Raw genomic sequence first — 22447 nt, forward strand, 5'->3', positions numbered from 1 at the left:
GTCAGAGTGGCTCTGGCTACCACCCTCAAGCGTCAGATACACTTCTAGTAAATATAAGTAGCCCAGAACGTGAAGGGGAACACATTCGCCCAGATGGCCGAATCGGTAAGGCATTAGAGATATAATCGAAAGGCATGCATTCGGTCCCCACTTGGGGCGCGTGTTTTTCCTTCTTTCTTCCGTATATTAAAAAAATGTTAACTTCATTAACAGAAGCAAACAAAAGAGCCTAACCACACCAGACTGCCGACCTATCTTTCTGTATTTCCCCGTCGAGACCCTCATTTCCTTACTATATATATATATATATATATATATATAAGTGTTAGCAGTCAAGAAATCCTAAGAAAGCAAGGGGGAAGATGTAGTAGATTATGGAAACAGATAAAGAATTTGGAAAGAAATATGGAAACTGAAGAAAAAATGCCCTCCAGGTGTAATCAGAACCCCCGACCTCCAGAATACCTGTCTGGTCGATGACCACTACGCTACCGAGGGGGGGGGCGATTTTTCCCTCCACTTTCTGGGCTATTTATGTCAATGTAATTTTTTCCTCTGCTTGGGGGTGGTAGCGAGTGCCACTAAGACTTCTCCGGGTAAAGGGGACACGTTTTTTAACCCCCCGGCCGTGACTCGAGTGTCTACGACATGTCGAGAGTGGTTAACCAGCGTTCAACCATCCTAAACTCCCTATAGCACCAATAATACCAGAACCAAGACCCTCGCTATGCATGTAGCGAATCTGAATAGGAAATGAGGGGCTTGGTGCCATAGGGACAGAAGAGGGTTCATCGCTGGTTGACGGATCTAGACATGGCGTAGACACTCGAGTAAATCCTGGGGAATAAAAAAGAAGGTCCCCTTGAGCCTGAGAAGTTGGAGTAGCGCGGGCTACTACCCCCAAGCACAGGGAAAAATTACTGTGACATAAATAACCCAGAAAGTGGATGGAAAAATCGCCCTGCCGGTACCGTACTTGTCATTGCACCAGATCGGTATTCGAGAGGTCGTGGATTTCGATCCAACCTGGCGGAATTTTTTTCTCTACTTTCTTTCTTTCTTTCTTTTTAAATTTTTCATCAGTTTCTATTACGTACAACATCCTCCCCCTTCTTTGGAGGTTTTCTTGACCGCCAACACCTATTTCTGTGTTATTTCTAGAAGCCCCTCCCTTCCTATTTTGATTCGCTACATGCATAGCGTTGGTCTCTGTTATGGCAGTCTTGGTGCCGTAGGCGAGCGAGCTTACGGGAGCGTACGTGAGCGTACGTGAGCGTGCGTGAACGGGCGACTAGAACAGTCCACGGCAGGTCACGTCACAAACGCTTGGTAGAGTGTTTTTGAAGGGCAAGTTAGATGATGCCGAATGCTCGTCCCCAATTGCACCCTCACGTGCACTCGGTAATTTCTTTTCTTTTCTGAGCGCCCCTCACGTAGCGTAAGCGCATGCGCAAGCCTGGATGAGGCCGGGCGCTCCTCACATGATTTGCGCTCACATGCGCTTGTATTTTCTGCGCTCAGTATTTTCTTTTTTGTGAGCCCCTGACATAGCTGAAGCCCACAAACGCCTGTATGAAGCCGTGTGCTCTTCACTAAATGCACGCTGACGTGCGCGCGGAATTTTGTTGGTATCTGTTCTCCTCCAACGAAGAGCTTAATAAACAGCCCGGCAGTGAAAAGATTCGAAATTTCAGTAGGAAATATTAGAAGGCATTTATAATGTCCATCAATGCGTTTCTGTAGAAAAACGCTTTGCCATATTTTGAAAACTATACGAGGAACACCCTGCCGAACATACGGGCTCGAAGGGAGGTGAAATACCCTTTTTGAAAAAGGCATCGGAGAATTTAAAAATTACCAGACCTTTCAGGTTGGTAGTTTCTTTAGGATTTTGTAACTTCAGGGCATTTATGATCTGTTGGAGTTATTTTAGTCATCAGCTTTACTATCCCACTTCTGGAGCATCACAATTATTACCACAACTTCGAAGAGCTCATTTTCCTTGAAACTGTTCCGCGTTAGTGGAGAAGTTTTCGAACTGTGCACCACTGTTCATTTTGCTTCCAATATTAAAATATTTTGCGACACAAACTGCAGTGGTCACTCATTAAAGAGGTGAAGCAAACATTTTATTGCAAGTGATCTCAAGACGGTATGCAGTACCGGCATTGGGCTCAGCTATTTCACAAGGCCAATAAAAGTCTATGCTGCCACAAAAAAATTGGTGTGTCCATGTGTGTTACGGAAAAATCTGACTCCTTTTGTTCTTTTGCACCGTATTAGTCACTAGAAAAATACTACATTTTTAGGCATCATACACGTGTGTTTCACAAATTACAAGAGCAAAAGGAGCCGATAACGAAGGTAGTGCACTTCCCTGGAAAAAAAAAAACGTGTGCTGAGGTCGGGAACGTTCGCGAGACATTACCAAAGAAGCAACCACACACTGGAATTGGTTTCTTCAAATAATTCAGTAGTTTAATTCGAGCATCTGAAAGCGCATGTCTTTTAAAATGCTGCCTAAATGGGTCATGCATCAAAATCGAGAGTGATGACCATTAATCCACGAGGACAGTTAACTTCGTTTCACCAACTGCTACTGATATGTATATTGCGGGAGGAGTGGATGCCGTCACAGCCAGAATGCTCAATACTTCTTCAGTTATCGAATTTTCGTCGTCTAGTTCATGAAGCGGATCGGTGTTTCTGTTGCAGACCGAGCGAATACGATCCATAATACCGCAACCATGACAACGTTTGTTTTTAGTGGGGCAGCGGAATGAAGCAGCCTTGTGCCGAGGTGAACCGCAGCTGTACCAATGGGCCTATTTGCTGCGTGGCCACTTCGATGGGTCGCCGGAAGACGTTGGGGGCGGCGGGGTGCTTACGCGAGCATTTATGCGCTGAAATCGTGCTTTTGCAAATTCTTTGCAATCATTGGTTGCCTGCTCAAACTGCGTCTCTATAAGTACCGCTCGAGTGAACGAAAGAGAAGACCCTTCAAGCAACAAGCCGTCGCGAAAGTTCCGAGATAATACGCCCGCAACGAACTGGTCACGCAAGGAAACTTCTTGAGAAGAAAAAAAAGCACGTAGCAGAAAGCTCACGTAACGCGGTAAGGTACTCATTGTTTGCTTCACCGACTTGCTGCACGCGCCTACCAAAACGGCGCCTTTCGACCACAACAATGGTTGCTGTCGTGAAGTGCGGATGCAGCCCGCAGACCGCGATATCGTACGACGAAGCTTCGTGCTTGGTCTGACTAGTGTCCTTGACAGCTCCAGAATATGTATCAGTAGTTGCTGGCACACCGGGCTTAGCATAGGCCGAAGCTTGAAGCGGTTGTGTGTGAAATATGCGCTGGTCTTCGACGCCGAGGCGGTGGAGTAGGAGAACCTTGCGACCATCCGGCACACAGTCCGAAGCACCAGATGCTAGCAAAACAATGTAGAAGATACAGATTCATTGCGGCCACGCAACAGCAGGGCAGCCAGGCGTGGGCCGGAAAGGCGGCGGTGGTGACAGTCCGGACACACCCATTGCGCGGGAAACAGTCGGCGAAAATGACAAAAATCGGCCCCCTCCTAAACCAGCATCCTCGTCGCCAATGTGTACATCGGAACAAAAGACCCTTTATTGCAACTTGCGCATGCATATATACCTTAACAACACTCGCGCCGCCTTCAGCAGTGATCGCGGAACCAAAACCAAATAGACAAATATACTACACTTTTAGCCACCCCGACTGTAGATACCCGATAGGAAGTTGAGTCGTACGTCGCTCGAGAAAGATATTCCAGAGCATGGGAAGCACTTGTACACCGCAGAAGCACAACGTTGCATCTCATCGCGAACCCGCCCACAACACATACACTCACACACAGCTTCGGCCGCTGGCCTGGCTCCAAAGCTTCGTTTGGACAGTCATCGATGTCACGACGGTACAGAGCGGTGAGAGGGTGATGGGCTACGCACTCGATTTATTTAAAAACATAGAAGCAAGGAACTTTGTCCATCGGAAGCAAATTACAGTCGACAGAAAAGCGGAACCGTCGATGCTTGTCGCGCAACTTGCCGCTATGTTGGAAACGCTAGCGGCCGTACTACGCACGCTATTTCGCTGAAATAGCGCCCTCTCGTCTTTCTCCCGCTACACACAGAAGTGGCTTAACGTACGGCGCATGCACAGTGAGAACAACGCCAAAAATAGCGTTTGCGTACGGTTTCGTACGTTATTTTAAATCACTATAGTTTTCGCCTGGTCCGCTCCATCAGCTTCCGCCTTCCCTCAAACCAGCCAGCCGAACTGCAAACTCTTGTGAAGCGTGCCTTAACAAACAAGGTTTTTGGCGAACGATCTTCAATGGATTAACAGCGCACGTAGATGAGGCCATAACAAAGAGAGAAGACAAGACAAAGCCCTGAACTGTAACTGAGTTTTATTCATACATGAAAGACATAAACCGGGACACATGCGATAGGAATGAAAAGCACCTGACGTAAACATAATCTCGCGGACTGCCAGCTAAGCCGTTGCTCCTACTTGCAAAGCAAGGCTGATTTGCCGCAGTGGCCTAGCTGTTGTGGATGTTTTGTCTATATTCTTTAGCTTAGCCTCGTTTCCCACTCTTGCGTAAAGGCACAACGCCTTAGAAGTGTCTTCGGGATTTGTTTTTTGGTCGCAGCATAGACGGCGCTTTTTGTACAGTAAGTAAAAAACAGAACGAGAGACTTCACCAGATGGAGGAACCCTGATGTGCGGAAGTGATGTAATAAAGACGAGTGGCAGGCATTTCCATTTTTACAGGCTGTGTGTATATATTGCGATGATTTGAGCGGAGAAACTGTAGAATGAAAAAATGTGTGCGATGGTAGTCAGCACGCAATGGCACTGAAGCGCCCAACCCCTAAGCGCGCAATGGAACAGAAGAATGTAGGTATAACATTCGGCGACAAGAAGACAGCGGAGTGGATCAGGCAACGAGCGTGTGTTGAGGACATACTAGTAGAAATTAACATGAAAAAATGGACGTGGGCAGGGCATGTAATGCCAAGACAAGATAATCGTTGGTCATCAAGATTGACTGAGTGGATCCCTAGAGAAGGCAAGCGTTTCAGGGGGTGGCAGAAATTAAGTTAGATGGTCGGATGAGATCAAGAAGTTTGCGGGGGTAAATTGATCGCTGTTAGCTTTGGACCGGGGTAAGTAACGATTTACGGGAGAGGCCTTTGCCCTGCAGTGGGCGTAGATTGGCAGGTGATGATGACTCATTTTCAGTCCTTCGGCATTTTACGAATAAGAAGCTGAAAGCAATGCAATTGTGACATTTTTATTTTTAGCACACCGTTTTGCTAAATATAACAACCTTGTTTTCGCACAAGAAGGTGTCTCTTTTATGCCTAGCGCTGAACTGCAAATGCCACACCAAACTCGTAACAATGCTGACTGCCAACTTATACTGGGGGAAACCTACCCTGAATAGCTTGCGATACAGTCAAGTCATCCCACCTATGCAACAAACAAAGCCTGCTGTATGCCGTAAAATTAATCCAGTATCAATCGCGGATTGCGTGTATCATGTATTACTTCACGCGCATCTTGTTTGCGTCCTGATTGTTCCGTCTGCCAGTCATGTTTGTTGCTTAAATGCCACCCAAATCCTAATATTTTGCATGTACTTTATTGCTGTACAAAGATGTTTTTACCTATTTTCCCCACCTAGCTCCTGGTGCAAACCTCTGCTGTCCCATGCCCGACCCTGCACTGCACTGTAGGAATTCTTCAGTAGGTGTTCTTATGTGGCCTCATTAACTGTGCATTGGTGCAAAGTTGAATTGCAAAAATATTCAGCTGGATTGAGATCAGGTTGTAGTAGGGGAAGTAGTAGCCGAAGTGAGTGGGGGGATCTATTATTTTCGTTTCATTCCCACCCGGGTTTTAAGCGATGCCGCAGCCACTACCGTCGCGTGGCCGTTGTTTAAATGCAAAGGCCACTGAAAGACCATAAGCAAAATGCACTTATAATAATGAAAGCCTGCCTAAACAACTGACTACAATTGACTTCTAATCTCTGCAATTCAAATACAGTGGCCACTGGAAGTTTTACATAGAGTTTAAATTAAGGCAAGACTATGTTTGAATTTGATTGTGCAGTAAAAATGTATTGCACTTCTTTCATGTGGGCCTAACAGGACAAGCAAACAGAACAACAGTACGAGTTTTTCAGTGATGTGCTTTTTGAAGGTTAAGTTCTGCATATATGTCAACCAGCTTACCTCGCCATTCTGCTGCAGGATGTATAGGTCCATTGTAGTGACGCTGTCCGGGTTTGTGCATGTTTCCTTTTGCCACAGTTCGTAGACATAGCTGCATGCATGTATATATTGTCACATCAATCAACCAAGATGTTAGGATAACACAAAAAATTATTTTGCAAGTTGATATGAGACCTGTAGATGGTTTAAAAATTTCTCAGGGTGCCCAATCCCGATATATAGTTCTTATAAATAGTGGTACCTCATATTAGTAGTCAAAGTTAGTTTCAAGGTTTCCTTTGTTCTGCCAATGCTGACATTAAATTACATCTACTCTGCTCTCTTCCTGTCCCTTTATGTTACACCCATAATCTAGCGTTCTATTGCCTGCTATGTCGGCCAAGGATTTAAGTTAAACCCTTTTAGTGAGCCTTTAAGTTTCTGTCCCGTAGGTGAGTACCGGTACGATGCAGCTGTCATACACTGTCTTCTTTAGGAAAAATGGTAGCCAATCATTCTGTAAAATACTAGACCTAAAAGACCTAAAAGCTGTATTTCAAGACATATTTTCCTCTACCCATGCTTAGATTGAAGAACTAGGCTTGCAAGGGAGGTGCTACTGTAACAGTCTGACAAGACGCCTGCTCAAGCTACTGTTGATGGTGAACTTGGCGCAGGAGTTCTCCTGGTTAGGGATATAGAGAAGCACGCTTTTTCCACGTGCGATTGGGATCCTGAAGTGTGTGTAACTAGATATATTCGTGTTGTTACAGACATCAAATTCTTTTAACAGACAATATATAGGACCCAGATATTTATTGTCAGTGATATCCTGCGCAAATATCAGCTTTGGCGACATCCTACGGTTTCTTAGTTTTTATTGCTAGAAGAGGTATATATATTTTTGAGCCTCTGGACCATGTAAATTTTACTCACTTTACAACCAATCTGGTCTTCAACTATTTTGGCAGTTTTTGCCTCAGCAACGGAGAACACAAACTGCTCAATAATTCCTACCATAACTCATGATAGATGCATGCGCTATTGAACCACCATTGAATCATTTCCGTGCTTACAAGCGTTTTAGCGGCGAAGCTCCTTTGGCTCGGGGCCTGTCCCAGCCGTACACGGCACATTATTGATGATTGTGGCAGGATCGCCCTAGGGATTTGTCAACCAAACATTGGCCGAAGAGGTCAAAACGTTCAACGCGTTCGTTGCTACTTAACAAGGAGGACAGAAAGAAGAAGAGTTTGCCATTCGTCGCCTGCAAGCTGAAGACACGTACCGGGGGTACGCGACACAAGACGCTCTGCAGAATGCGACGGCTAAGGTGGTTAAAATGTCACATATCGAATCCGCCAACTTACCCATGGAGATTCTGATCGTCCCAAACAAGCCCTACAAAATCTCCACAAGCATCGACGTCGTCGACGGACTTTTCAATGGAGCGGTGGAAAGCTTGACGTATCGAGCCTTTATAGCATGTGTGGGCGAATGTGTCACAGTTTTACCGATAAGCATTTTAGCTTCGGCCCTCTCATCATCATTCACTTCGTGGAGATAACGGGATTTTTTATTTTGTGTTATTGTTCTGTGAGCATATATCTTGGTGTGAATCACATAGACGTGAAAATCTGTCTTGTTGTAACTATTTTTAAATCATTTCCGTGTTCCCCGTTTTTTCTTTGGTCCGAAATCATAACACTTAGTGTGAAATATTCAAATAGTGTACCATGGTATTGTTTCCCTAACCAGAATTCAATAAGTTGTTTTTAATTTTTTTTTTGGTTATTGTTGTCCTGCCATTTCAAGAAGTGTGAATCATTTCCTCACGTAAATTTCTCCTGCTCTTGTAACCACCGGACATTCATGTCTGTATACCACCTTTTCTAGTGTTCACAACCATTACCCTAGATGTTGGTTTATTTAAAGTAGGTTAAATTTCTATGCCACTCGCAACCACCACAAAACACCACTTCTGTATTTCCAAGGAGCTTTTGCGTTATTGTTCCCCAAACTTTTCACAAGATGTGAAATATTTATTTTCGTAAAATTGCGTTAATTTTGTAACCACCATTCAACCATTTCTTTGTTTTCACAATCTTCTTGCGCTGCTTTACAGCTATTTCACTTATAGTGAGATATTTCAAGTTGCATAACTATCTTGTGTTTGAACCCTGGGTGTACATGTTTGCCTTTTCCTATTTTTTCAACCATTCTGCAGGGTGTGACTCATTTACAGTCATGAATATTTCTACGATTCATGTAAATATACAATGCCTACCCTGTGGGCCAGGCGAGATAGGAATCAAAATTAAAGTGGTTGTGTTGTAAAAGCAATTTAAATGATTTGAAGTCGGTGTAGACTGTTTTACCTGAATTCTTTTGTGTATTATGTGTACTGTGAAAGCTTTGTTACTAACTAGCTGCAATTACCTACAGCTAGGTTGGCAAGGCTGTCATTTTAATTTTTTAAATTGTAAATTGTTTCTCTGATAGTTTATTTGCAGAAGGCCTGTACAGCCGTGCTGTACCGTAAAATTTGATGACGCTACTCTGGTACAAGTTTTACTTCCAGCATTACGGTGTTGGGGGTCCACCAGGCGAAAAAGTGGTCAGTGACAACTTGAAGGTTGCCTGGCAGCCCGTAAACACCGCAGATGTTTGGCAACGGTAAGAAGCATACACCTGCTAATAAATACGTGAAATTAACCGATATATACAGATGTAAAAACACACCTATATACGAACAACAATGCATAATGTACACATTCCTAGCTAATATAAATCATGACATACATTAGGTAACAATTAAAAATGCAACGACAGAATAAACACAATTCTGAAATATAACAGAACTAGCTTTACCTCATCTAAGGCATGTGACACTTCACTGTGTGAAACAAAAAAAAAACCAGAACAAACAATAAAAGCCAATGCAAGAGCACAAAAGAAAGACCAATAGATATCTGGCCACAAAATATTTTCGCAGATTCATCTTCGTACATTTTGTGTAGTCGATACCAAATTTTTGAAATTTGTTAAGGATCGAGGGCAATGAATATTGAAAGGATTGTAGAAAATACCCTGTGCGCCGAAGGGGAACGAGCCACCTGTCACCGCTGCGTGTGCGATTGTCGCTTGTTTGAAGAGTAATACTTGAAATTGTTGTAATAAAGTTTCTGAACTTGTCATTAGAACAACGATACCAATTAAGTAGACGGAAATAATAGACATTCCTCGCGATATTTCATGTCGGGAAAACAGCGGTGCACTAGGATCTCTGAACGGGACATTTGAAATAAATCGAAGTGCTCTCTTTTGCAGGCGTAATAATAGGTCTAGGTTGTTCATCATAGTTGTTTACCACACTAGGAGTGAAGTAGATAATGTGGGTACTAAATAGGCCGTGGTAAATTTTTAGCCTAATGTGTTCTGGGAGAAAATGGCGACATCGCGATATCGCACCAGCGGCGGATGAGAGGGAGCTAGCTAGCATTTCAACGTGGGACGTCCATGTGAGGTCTACAGAAAAGGTGATACCTAGTATTTTATATTTGTCAACCATTTCAACAAGCGTGCCGCCTAATGTTAATATACTTTCCACCATTGCTGCTTTGTTGTTGGACTTTAATAAGACTACCTTAGTTTTACCCGCGTTAATTTTAAGTCCATTTTTGTTTGACGATTCAAAAACTTCAGTAAGTGATTTTTGAGTATTTAACATGATTTCCTCTATATTTCTGCCCGAAACAAAATACTGGCGTCATCTGCACACAAAAGAAAGGTAGCATCAGAAGGAATGTTAACGATGTCATTGACATATGCATTGAAAAGTAAGGGCCCAAGAATTCTCCTTTGGGTACACCACAAGAGACTGTTTTGGTAGAAGAATAAAAATTGCCTATCGCCACACGTTGCTGTCGATCAGAAAGATAGGACGTAAAAAGGGGCCTTGACACACTGTGTATTACGTAGTCATGCAACTATTTATTATATTTCATGATTCAGATAGTCGAAGGCTTTGCTATAATCGATAAATATGCCTAACCTCATTTCGTTTTTTCGATGTTGGCGATTATAAGGTCCTTCTGGGTTAATAGCGCCGTCTCTGTAGATTTACCTTTTTGAAAGCCATGTTGGTACTTCGAGGGTATGTTATATCTACACAAAAAGCGGTTTACGCGTTAGTAAATTTTTCTTTCTAATCCAATTGAGAAACCCGAATTATGGACAGTGGTCTCTAGTTATTAGGGTCATTAGCATTGCCACATTTTTTAAAAAAGAGAGACTTTCGCCTTCTTCATAGCACGTGGGAAAAACCGGAAACCATAACGAGAATAAATATGTATACAAGGCAGTGCGCGGGAATCCATTACATGCCTAACGGGCTTTATTTCTATATGGCTAACATCTTTACCGTGCGGCTTTTAAGGTCTGTTTTTGATGCGACGCCTCTCTTTCTCTGGGGTATGTCCCTCCTGCGTCGCCGGCGTCCGCACACCACATGCGCATGTGCAACGCTCCCCCCCCCCCCCCGTTCTTCTCTGCGACAGCGGGCGCAACACTCTCACTCCGTCTCATTATCATAAACAACAACAGCTGCGCGCGCGCGCTTCGCTCCGTTTGCGTCTGCCCCGGCGCGTAAGTGCGCGCATGCGTGACTCTCCTCCGCTGTCTTCTCTCCTTCAGGCGCTGTGAATATAAAGCGGGTAGCGAGCTGCGGCGGTTCAGTCAGCGCTCGCTCTCGTTCGACTCCACATGACACTGATTGACGTCTCCGTGTTCGAATTGATTCTTCCCATGAAGACGTGATGGAAGCGACCGTGCCTTCAGCGAGTGGACTGACACAATCCAATACCAGGGTTAGCGCAAACGCTCAAGGCAACGTTACTACCAACTGAACCCCCCGATACGTCGCATCGCATCAGCGTGCCGTCGCGGGAAGATGAGCGTAATTTTAAATGCCTTAGTGTCTAGTGCACTTGTGCTCGTTTGCTGTTACTTACTGCCAGGACTGGTTTGCTGTTCAGGACTGGTTTGCTGTTACTTACTGCCACTTGTTTTCGATGCGACATTTCTTGTTTAGAGCTGTGCTTCGTGTGCTTCTGCAAGAGTGTGTGGTCTGCTTGACACTTCACAAATGAGACTTCATGCAGTATGCAGCACTTTAAAAATGGAAACGCCATAATCAAAGTGTGCCAAGTAACATCAAAGAGTGCTGAATAGCTGGCAAGACTTGTTTTTGAAGTATAAATGCCCACAACACCTAGGCAACCTCCCAAATATTGTATATAGAATGTAAATTTCAAGCGTACAGGTTCATCTCATCAATATTATACTGACGTACACTAGTCATAAATATAACAAACTAATGCTTGTGCCAAAGACAAAACAATGTAGATCAGACATCTATATAAGTCTTGCATGTGTTCCAATAAAATATGCATAAGATGAACCACTAAGATAACGTCCTGTAAACAGCATAAAAAGTACCATGAGATGTCTATTTTAGGTTATCGTTCGTGTGATTTGGAGGGTTTTTTTGCAGTTGAAGCAACACTGAATATATGTAATTAGAACCACCATGGTACGTCTCCTGGATAGTTACGCCTAGAAGTTTTCCCAAGTCTCAAGACTCATGAATCTCGGAGCATTCACCCTGGGCTGGAGAACGCACGACACCTGTATTGTTTCTTCTTTTTGCAGATATAACTTATCATCCCTATGTCCAGTTTAAGCTCACTTAGGACAAGCTTTCATGCGTTGTCAGCACTCGACAGTGGTCTGCCCCTGTGTGGCAAACAGGAAACATTCCTTTTCTTGTTTGGCGTTAACTATCGATCTAGGAAAGATTTTCCCATGGTAATAAGAATTGATGCTGTCCTCAGCGTCCTCTGTCGACCAAGATCCAAGGATCCGTTACCCTTGGGCGTCAAGATAGTTCTCGGCAGCTACCGCTATCTCTTCCAAATTGGAACAATTTCTTTCTTTCCGGAAGACTAACAGGTTTTAACGGCACACGTTCATGAATTGTTCGGTGATAATTGTCTCTCGTAAGCCCGCATAAGTCGTTTCAACTCGGCCTGCTTCGATCAATCTCTCAAAGTATCTGGATAGCCTAGGTGCAAACACGCGACAAGTTTCAAATCCAGGCAAAAGTTATCAAGGTTTGTCGAGGGAAAACTTGTTTACAACGCAAAAATTTCAGGACTAGCAGATTGCAGTATTGGCTCGCATCTTCGCTGACTCCAGCATCGAACCGCTGTTCAACCCCTGCGGGCGGCGCTGTTCCATCGCGGCAAAATTTCTAATCTTTTACTAAACCGATTTCATTGCTCTTTTTTGTGGTCGGTTTCGTGTAATATACGTATTTCTCGCCAGCTCAGTTCGGATAATATGGTTATATATTTTTCAGTGCTGAAAAAAGGTTTTTCCAACGACCTAAAGTGATCAATAAGAATTCGTCCGACTTCGAATGAAGCAACATTTTAAACACTATCCCAATAGCGATGTGATGTGCGGAGATTTTCCACGTAGCTGGTTTTAACATTATTTTAGGTCTTCTGGGGGCTTTAAATTTTTTGACGTAAATTTTGATGGAGCAGGCATGCATCTGGAAACGAATATATTGTTTGAAATTTTTTCTAATTTCAGAAATGCTTTATAAACTAGCCGGGAAATGACATTGTTTGATGCTGGCTTGGGTTGTCACTTTTGCGAAGAACGTTTGGCGACGTCGACGTACTTGCGTAGTTCGTATCTGTGGGCCTCACTGGCGCTGGGCGTGGTGGAGGGAGCGCTGAAGGCGAGTAGACCGGCGAAGTCACATGTGTGGAAGGCTCAAAGCACGTGCAGACGATGGTTCTGACGGGTTGCAGTCTGGTGCTTATGTGAAGCCAGGGCCGCCCCAGATAAGTAGAAGTGGCTGGCACGTGTCGGTTAATGAGTTCCAGGGTGGCCTGTTAATGGATTTCAGCGCTTCCTGGCTCGATCGCAAGCATTCATGTGGGCGAACTATCGTCACATTGGGGGATGAATCAGTGGCTGACGCCGGTTCTTCAGGGTGATCAGGTGGTTGGTTTGGTAAAATCTTGAAATTTCGCTGCAGCAGAACTGTGCACCTCTCATGTAATTCAACAGCTGTTTTATGTCGAATTCAGCGAATAATGTAAGCCAATACTGCAATCCACTACTCACGACAATTCTTGCAATGTAAATATCTCCAGCGCTATCCTTTCTCTTGCTGATTTGAGTCCGTTATATCGCGACCTAAGTTGAAACCCGACAATTGTTGGTTTTAAGAATTTTTTTCTTTGAAGACCTGGATAACGTTTGCTGCAATTTAGGACTTCGAGAATAGTTGCATGATCGCCTAACCCTAATGAGACGCACGACCCTTTACCCTCTTGTAAGCACTGGACTACCCAGAAACAGCGTAGCGAGTGTCTAGAGGTGCACTTATATCTGCCGTCACGGAGGACATGCTTGACGCCTTCAAAAAGCAGGACCTTTACCTTAAGACCTTTTCGGCGAGGTAAAGATACGTGCAGAAGTATTTAGCGACACAGATCCAGCAGATAAAGCAGGCGCAATAATTGTCATTTTTAAAACGAATTGTGTAAGCGAAGCCCTGAGACGATTATCCGACAGTTCTTTTTATAAGCCTTTCGATGCCAATCCCACAGTAGAATTTATTGCCATTGTGTTGGAAGCCCTACAAATATTGGCACGGTTTAATAAGATAGCACCAGATGCAATAAAATTACTTGTTCTAGTCACTCCGTTATAATGAACATATATATACTGCCACAAATGCAGAAAAAGGATGATCCAGGTTGTCCCATTGAATCCGGAATTGGCGCAGTTAAAGAAAAACGCTCCCTTTTTGTAGCCTCGCTCATAAAAATATCCCATCTAAGTTCCCTTCATTTGAAAAAGACACAATATATATTTAAACGATATCACTAAACTCTACTCTCCACCTGTTCGCTCCTTGTGACTCTGGAAGTAGCTTCTTTGTACACTAATATACCTCCAGGTGATGCCAATGTAGGTGTCGTTGAAATCTAGAAAGCCTTGTGCGAATCAAGACCGGTTAATGGTGGCACATTTGCAACGTAGTTAAAACTGATTTTTGAGCTAAATTACTTTGGATTCAAAGAATGCACAATAAATAAAATAATGGTTCTTGAATGGGCACAAGGGTGGAAACAAGCTATGCTAAGATTTTCAGCTTGCGTACCTGTAAATTTTCCCACCTTTTTTTCGCGGGGCTACCAAGGTTGCCAGACCAGGACTGGCCTCTTCTTTATGGACTGCTTTTATGGGCTCCATACGTTTGTAGTACCTCTCCTAGTGACGAAGCGAAAAAAAGAACGAACCCGAGCCCGAGCCCGAGCTGCGGCGCGAGCGCGAAGGGATTTGCAACAAGCGTGGACTGACAGATCCGCGGCATTTATGGGCCTGAACACGTTTGCAGTACCCGAGAATGTATGATGCGAGCTAATCAACCAAGGCCGGCCCTAGTCTGGCAACTATGCTAGAACAGTCAGCCAGCAGTAAGGAATGCGGTATAGATGGCAACTCATGTGACAGTAATGGCCAAACTAACATGAAACAAAAATTGACAAAATGCTCATTTGCGTACGCAGCAAACCACATACACGCGGGCCAATACGTACACAAAACGTGAACAGCAATCTACGTGAACAGCAATACCAAGGTTGAACGGGGGCGACCAGTGCGAAAAGAAAGCCAGCGCACGCACGCCTGTTTTAAGCCCTTCTTCATTGATTTCAATTTGTGAATAAGATACAATTCCGCCACTTTCCTATGGTGATGTGATCGGAAGCCAGACTCAAGGAGTTTTGCTTTATTTTGTTAACTGAGTGACGAACTACGTGATATATTGGGATAACGTCAGGTTTGGGATTGCCTTAATATGGTATTCGGTATTATTGAAACAAAGTTTAAAAGACTTGCGTGTCTGGCCAATATACTAAAGCCGGCAATCGTTACACTCGGGAAGATTAATCACGGTTTCAGTGTAGCAAGTAAATTTGCATTGTATGCTTAGTGTAAAATTGGAAGCTGTAATGCTGCCTGTGGCAGTTGTCGTCATATGTTAACAAATTTGACGTAACAGTTTTTGTCAGAGTTGACAGCCAATACAAGGTGGGCGAGTGGTGTTAGCGAAGGGAAGGAATCGTCTAGGTTCGCTGATCCTCAGTAGAAGATGCTCGGCCGACCTTAAAAATGCGTTGTAACCTCTGGCGTTGCCGAAGTAGGTTGTGATGCTTCTTAAGAATTGATGTTACTTTAGAGGCTGACGATGAAAACCTGTGTAAGATTAGTGGTTTTCTGAGTGCAAGGCTGTGTCGTCGGTAGAAAAGTGCGTTGTGGTGAACCTTGCTTGTGGGTCTCACATCATCATGAATCATCTGTGTGGGTATTTCTGTCGTCAGGGCAGCACAGAGTACTGCGCAGTTTTGATTGAAGTCCCATTCTTGCCAACATATCCTTTTGAAACGAACCGCTTCGCAGTAATGTATACTACTTTTCTAATGTTTTACATGGATGCTTTCGATGTGGAGGGAATGTTGGCTGTCTTAGGATTTCTATAAAGAGTTGTAGTTAGTTTGTCATCCTTCACTGACACTGTGACGTCAAAAAAGTTGATCGTTTCAGGCGACTACAGGTGCATAAAGGAGATACGTGGGTGATCGTTGTTGGAACCAGAGATAAACGAAAGTAGTTGAGAAAGCAGTCCTGGTCTGTCAAAAAATGGTAGCCCTGCAAAACAATTGCGGGAAAATTTGCGGCTACGCCAGCCGACGTTATACCAGAAAAAAAAACTTAGAACAATGTAGCGACCTCAATTGTTGCCTTATAAAATTGTGTATCTCCAGCAAAGTAAGGCTGTGAGAATGAATGCAGGAACAGGAGTGTTCGCTCACTGGGACCCTGATCAACGCTGCCAGCAGCATGCGAGTCCACATGTGCCCCTCGAGGTGGCGCCGTCTTCCTACGTTTTAGGGGCGAAGCTCCTTAAGGCGTGGGTCTGTCCATCCTCGACGTATGTATGTAGCCACCTCTAGTTTAGTTCTTGGATTGTTTACTAGATGGCATGGCTACCTCTAGTGTAGTTCTTGGTTTGTTTCAAGATGGCTGTACTTGTATATGATGAAAAGATGCGCTTGGATTGTTTACTAGATGGCGTGGCTACCTCTAGTTTAGTTATTGGATTGTTTACTAGATGGCGGGGAGCGTTGTAATAAAATCCGTTCGCTGTTGGCGCGCGCTCGGAGTCGCCCGATGGATAAGGCTGCAGATGTGCGAGCCCGCGAGGCAGAAGCGCTCCGTGAAGCTGCGCGACGCCGCCGCCAAGATCCTGCCGTACGAGAGCGGGAGGCCGAAGCGTGTCGTCTGGCTGCGCGACGACGCCGCCAAGATCCCAGCGTTCCAGAACCAGAGGCCCAAGCGTCATGGCAACGGCGCGAGGACCCTGCCGTACGCGAAGCGGCACGGCTGCGGCGCGAAGAGGATCTCCAAAACGTCAGAGAACGGGAAGCGGCGAGAAAGCGCGCGTATCGGCAGGCAGACCCCGATGCAGTGAGAGCTCGTGAGGCGTCTGCAAAACGCATCAGGCGAGCTCAGCCCCAAGGTGCCGACGCGCGGTTTAAGCGAGACTTTCTAGACGTTACGTTCGGACACAGATGTAGTGGGCGAACTTTCACTGAAGAGTCACGGTTTTACCGATGATTTCCCCTCAGGAGCTTCGCCCACTCATCATCATTCACCCCGTGGATATGCCGTGAATTTGTTTTTGCCGTGACGCGGTGCATTAACCAGTGCAGCGCTTTTACGACTAACTCTACCACGAAACTTATCGTACAGTTAAACAGTTCACCATGGATTTCCATGTGACAGAGGACACAATTTCTTTTATTTGCCTCAAACCAAGCGTAATTGAAGAATCGTGCTTTGCACAATTAGATGAATCAGAAATGCTAACAGCGGCGTTTCTCAGCCGCCCCAGTCGCAACAGCCACCGACACCCACAAGAAAACCCTTGAGCGTATCTTGCCGGCTACCTCCGTCGCTCCGCCACAAAAGTGGGAGACTTATGTAGCAACATCGCCGAAGACGCCGGTTCTGCTGGCTGCTTGGTAAAGAGAGCGGGAATAAACACTGCCCTGATTTAGCTCAGCTTCCCTGCTTTCATCTCTTAAGTGAATCAGTTGCAGGGTATCGATCCACGGACCTCTTGCACTTGAGAGATTAATATCCGCGCTCGGCCATATTTTCGTAGAACAAGACCAGGGGTCCACGCGTGCCGGCGGCCGGCCGAGTGCTAACAGTTAATACGCCATGCATTGACCTGGCGCGACACTACGCGACGCAGTGTAGAAAGGGAGGCGTAGGCGGGGAAGGGGACGCCTCAAATGTGCTCCGCCATTGGCTTTTGTGGGACCCCCTAAAGTCGCAGAGGCTGCCTGTGCTGCAGATACAGCAATGGGCCCCTCTTGCATTCTTGAAATCGCGCTGAAAACGGTCGGTTGTTAATCGTTGTTACCGGTGACGCGCACGTAAACTCACTGCTCGTGGCGGCGTGTGCTTTGTAGTTTTCCCTTCTCAGAGACAACGGATGTTTTTCGGCATTTCGTCACACATTAACTCGTCGCATTTCCGGTTATCCTCACGACTTTTGTTCATGCAATGTGTTCGCCCTTGCCTCTTTCTTGCCTCCTCCTTGCCACCTTCCGGCCCCCTTCTTTCTTTCGCCATTTTGTTTTGAGGGTCCTTTTCGCTTGCCTTTGGCCCAAAACGATCTGTATGATGTGTGTGGTCGGTTGTGTGTTTGTTTCCCATGTGGCATGTGTTTCGGAGCGACGCCCCCACTCTGAGACCGTACGATTTTTCCCAAAGCAGTCATTCCTGAGGAATACCTGTCTCAGGATTAAACGTGGAAAATAAAGTCTCCGCGGAGCGTACTTCTACTATGTGCGTATTCCTGCAGCAACTAAGGACGCTAACGCACGACGACCCGCCCGCCGAGTCCTTGCCGCTGATTGTCTGCACCCCAGCTTTAAGCGTGTGGCTGTCCTTGCTAGCCACATCCGCGAGCTTTGCTTCACACAAAAGCGCTGCAACCCTCCTGGATGGCGCAAGGACGCATGTACCGCCACCAAAGGTCCCGCAGTGTCCTCATACGACAGTGACTTCCCAGCGCTGCCTCTGCTCCCCTCCAGCTCAACACCCTCCCCGACGTCCCCGGACACACGGGCCAACGGGCCAGCCCCGCATGCCACCGTGGCCACGGACCTTGCACCGAGCAACAGGGACCTGCCCCTGGAGTCCCCGGACGCACACTGCAGCCTGCCACCCGTACGTGCTCCTAAGGCCTCGGCCACAGAGCACCGACGCATCGCCTGCAGCCCAACCCCGAGAATGCGCCGCGCCCAGAGCCTGCCGCGCCCGCCCACGAGATCGAAAGCAGCCACCGGAGCCACAACCACAACCAAGCCACGGGAAACCGCAACCAGCGAGTCCGCACTGCCTTCGGACGCCCCGAAGCCAGCCCATGCCTCGTACAACCTTGGAAAGAAAGTGTCGTCTGCACCGACAAACTGACTATTACCCAAAAAACCCGGTAATGCAGCTTCCTACCCCGTATCAAAACAGTTCCTAAAATTAAGAAAGATTACTGAAAAACGCATACGTTCGCAAATGCACGTTTCCGCACTTTCACAGTATTTGTCTGCCGAGGTAGCTCCCATGGGTTTGAGGGTTAGGCAGAGACCTGCAAATGCCGAACTGTCCCCTTCCAACAAGAAAAACTGGCAACAAGTACTAGACAACGCATCCTAGCAATTAACACAGATAATCCCAGATCACTACGAGACTATGTCCCATTCCCTCCGCCAGGAAGAGGAAATTCTTGGTGAAGAGCTAAGCGAAAGAGAATCAGGCCTTCTACGCAGTTACGAATCGAAAAAGGCATTCGCTATATCCGAAACAAAAGTCCATAAATTTTCCCGAGATAATATCCCTAGCAATGACTACACCCGCAAGAATAAAGTTAGCACCATTACCAACGGCTGTCCATTATCTGGGAATGCACATGGAAATCGCCCGTTAAACGCGCCAAATACTAACCATTCACAAGCTCTCATCAGTGCCACTACTAGTGAGTCTGCCAACGCAAACAGAAATTTTTATTCCCCTTCTGTAACATCTCCCGAGGCTACTAAAACTAACAAAAATCTCACCGGAAATGTGATGAACCTCTCTAATATTACCCTGTAACCAGATGAGATGAGCGCCTTGTCAAAAGGTCTGAATTTTTGCCCGGCAACTGGCGGTTTCAACAAATTTTAACTTCTTAAGGACTTAGACAACTTCGCCAGAAATATGAGACTGCGAGAGTACTTCCATGACCGTCCTCCAACCGATGAAGCCCGAACCGCATTGCCTAGCTATAAGCACTGGACCCCTCCCACGCAGCGCGATGCATGCCTCGACATGTACATTAAAGCCGTTCATCGCGATGTACGAGCTGCATACCAAAAGCAAATCCTTTTCCGCTGTAACATCAGAAACAAGGAAACGAAAGCCCAGGAGGAACTCGCAGGTTGCCCCGAAATAGTAATTAAACCGGCCGATAAAAGAGGCGCCATCGTGATCCTCGACAAAGCTGACTATGTGAACGAGGCTCATAGACAACTATCAGAATCTGCGTTCTACAAAGTACTCCCTAGCGATCCCACTAATGATTATAAGCTAATTGTCAAAGGAAAACTCACTGAGCCTGTTCAAAATCAGGAAATAACTGAAACAACTGCTCGTTATCTTATCCCCTTAAGCCCAGTAGCCGGTAGATTCTACCTTCTTGCTAAGATTCATAAAAATAACAACCCAGGTCGCCCCATTGTCTCTGGCATTGGTACTGTCACCGAAAACCCCTCGCGCTATGTCGACTCTCTCATTTGCGACATTCCCCCAAGCTTTCCATCCTTTATTAAGGATACAAATGATTTTCTCTCGGATATCATGAAGATGGAAATTCCTAACAACTGTTTACTTGTTACCCTAGATTTCATGTCGCTATACACTAACATTCCGCATGCCGATGGGATCACCGCTGTATCATGTGCGTATGAGGGGTCGGCGGGTGACAAACCTATCGATTCTCTCACCCTTGAAACTTTCCTTCACCTTATACTTGAACTTAACAATTTTGAGTTTGTTGGTGTCAATTACGTGCAAGTCAGCGGAACGTCAATGGGAACCAAAATCGGGTCCAACTACGCGAACATCTTTATGGGATGTCTAGAGTCAAACTTCCTCGAAACCCCAAATTTGAAGCCATTGTACTACAAAGGTATATAGATGATATATTCATGATTTGGCAGCACGGTGAAACGGAACTACTTGCGTTTATTGAGGCTTTTAACCTTGCGCATCCTACCATCTCACTCTCTCATTCCTACTCTGCGCACAGCATAAATTGCCTGGATGTTACTGTCACAGTTTCTCAGGGCAGACTTCAGACTAATCTCTACAGGAAACCTACGGACACGTGCCAGTATTTACACTTCCACAGCAGCCATGTCAGGCACTGCAAGACCGCAATACCTTATAGCCAATCTCACCGTTTTAGGCGAATCTGCACAATTCAGGCGGATTTCGATTCTAACTGCAGATAACTTAAAACCGCGCTCTTGAATTAAAAATACCCAGAGAAGGTGATCGATGACGCGATTACACGAGCTAACCAGTTGAACCGCACCGACATTCTTCGAAAAAAGCTCCAAAACCCAATCAACAAACAAACCTCGTGTTGACCCATTCGGCCTCTTCTCCGAAAGTTGCATCCATACTAAGGAAACATCACAATATCTTTGCTCAAAGTGAACGCCTAAAGAGAATATTCCCCGAGCCGCCACGTGTTGTTTATAGACGCAGCAAAAATTTGGGCGACGTTCTCACTAAATCCAGCATCAGCCGACCACAGACTACTGGTTGCATGCCCTGTAATAAACCACGGTTTAAGGTATGCCCACAAAAGACCACCACACAGCGCGCCGCCACACAGCTTCAGACTATTATGTTAATGTAAAAGGGAACTTTAACTGTGATTCCGCCAACGTCGTATACCTACTGGAATGCACCCTCTGCGGCAAACAATACATTGGCCAGACTGAAACACCCTTTCGTTTGAGGTTTAACAATCACCGCTCTCCTGCAAAAACATGCCTTCTTTGCCTCTGTCAAAGCATGTTAACACTCCTGGGCATTCTTTTGAACAACTGAAGGCCACAATTCTTGAATCTAGTTTTAAAATGCATCACGATCGCGAGGTTCGTGAGTCCTACCTTATCTATAAGTTTAAATCAGCGTTGTTTGGCATAAATGAAAGTTATAGGAAATTAACGTGTCTTTCCTCCTATTAAAATTTCGGCTGCATTTCTCAGGCTAGAGTTATGCCTGTTCATTTATTTCCCTCAATAATATGCTCTCATTAGTTGGCGAGCTCCCGTAATTGGGTATAGTTTCGTGCTAGCACGACGTTTTTTAGCACGATGGCTTCACTGAACCTAATTTGATGAACATGTCTGGACATTGTTCTGGGTAGAAGGCTGCAGTACCATTTTTAGCTTTGTTATTTTCACCTTGTAATTAATTTGTGAACGCGAGCGTGTGTGATTGCTTTCGTGTCCTCTTTCTTTTTTGTGTTGTTGTTTTGTAATATTCGTTGCTGACGGCCTCGGCATTCCCTGAACTGGCACCATGCGCCGCCCAGATGAATACCACCTGCTGCCGCGTCATATGCGTGCACCTGCCTGTTTTCTTTCTTTTCATGACTTGTTTGACCTTGACCTTTTTTCTCTTTTTTTTTCATACCAATGTACACTCATTTCGAGTCGAAACTACCTGTCCTGCTTTTTTGGCGTGACCTTTGCCTCCCCCCAACGGAAGCCACGTGTCTCATGTTTCAATGACCTTCCCCGGATTCTTAGAACGGGTGTGTAAGGGCAGATCTTCATACTTTGTGTGCATTTGCATATCTTCTTTTCCTTGTTCCGCCTGACTAATCTTTTTGCCCATGTCAAACGCTTGCATGGGCATATCTTATTTTGACCCCTCTTTCACCCCCGTTGCCGCGAGGGAGGGGAAAATTACC

The sequence above is a fragment of the Haemaphysalis longicornis genome, unplaced genomic scaffold (assembly GCF_048455015.1).
Source record: "Haemaphysalis longicornis isolate Haplotype H1 unplaced genomic scaffold, Haemaphysalis longicornis Haplotype H1 scaffold_11, whole genome shotgun sequence".
Classification (NCBI taxonomy): domain Eukaryota; kingdom Metazoa; phylum Arthropoda; class Arachnida; order Ixodida; family Ixodidae; genus Haemaphysalis; species Haemaphysalis longicornis.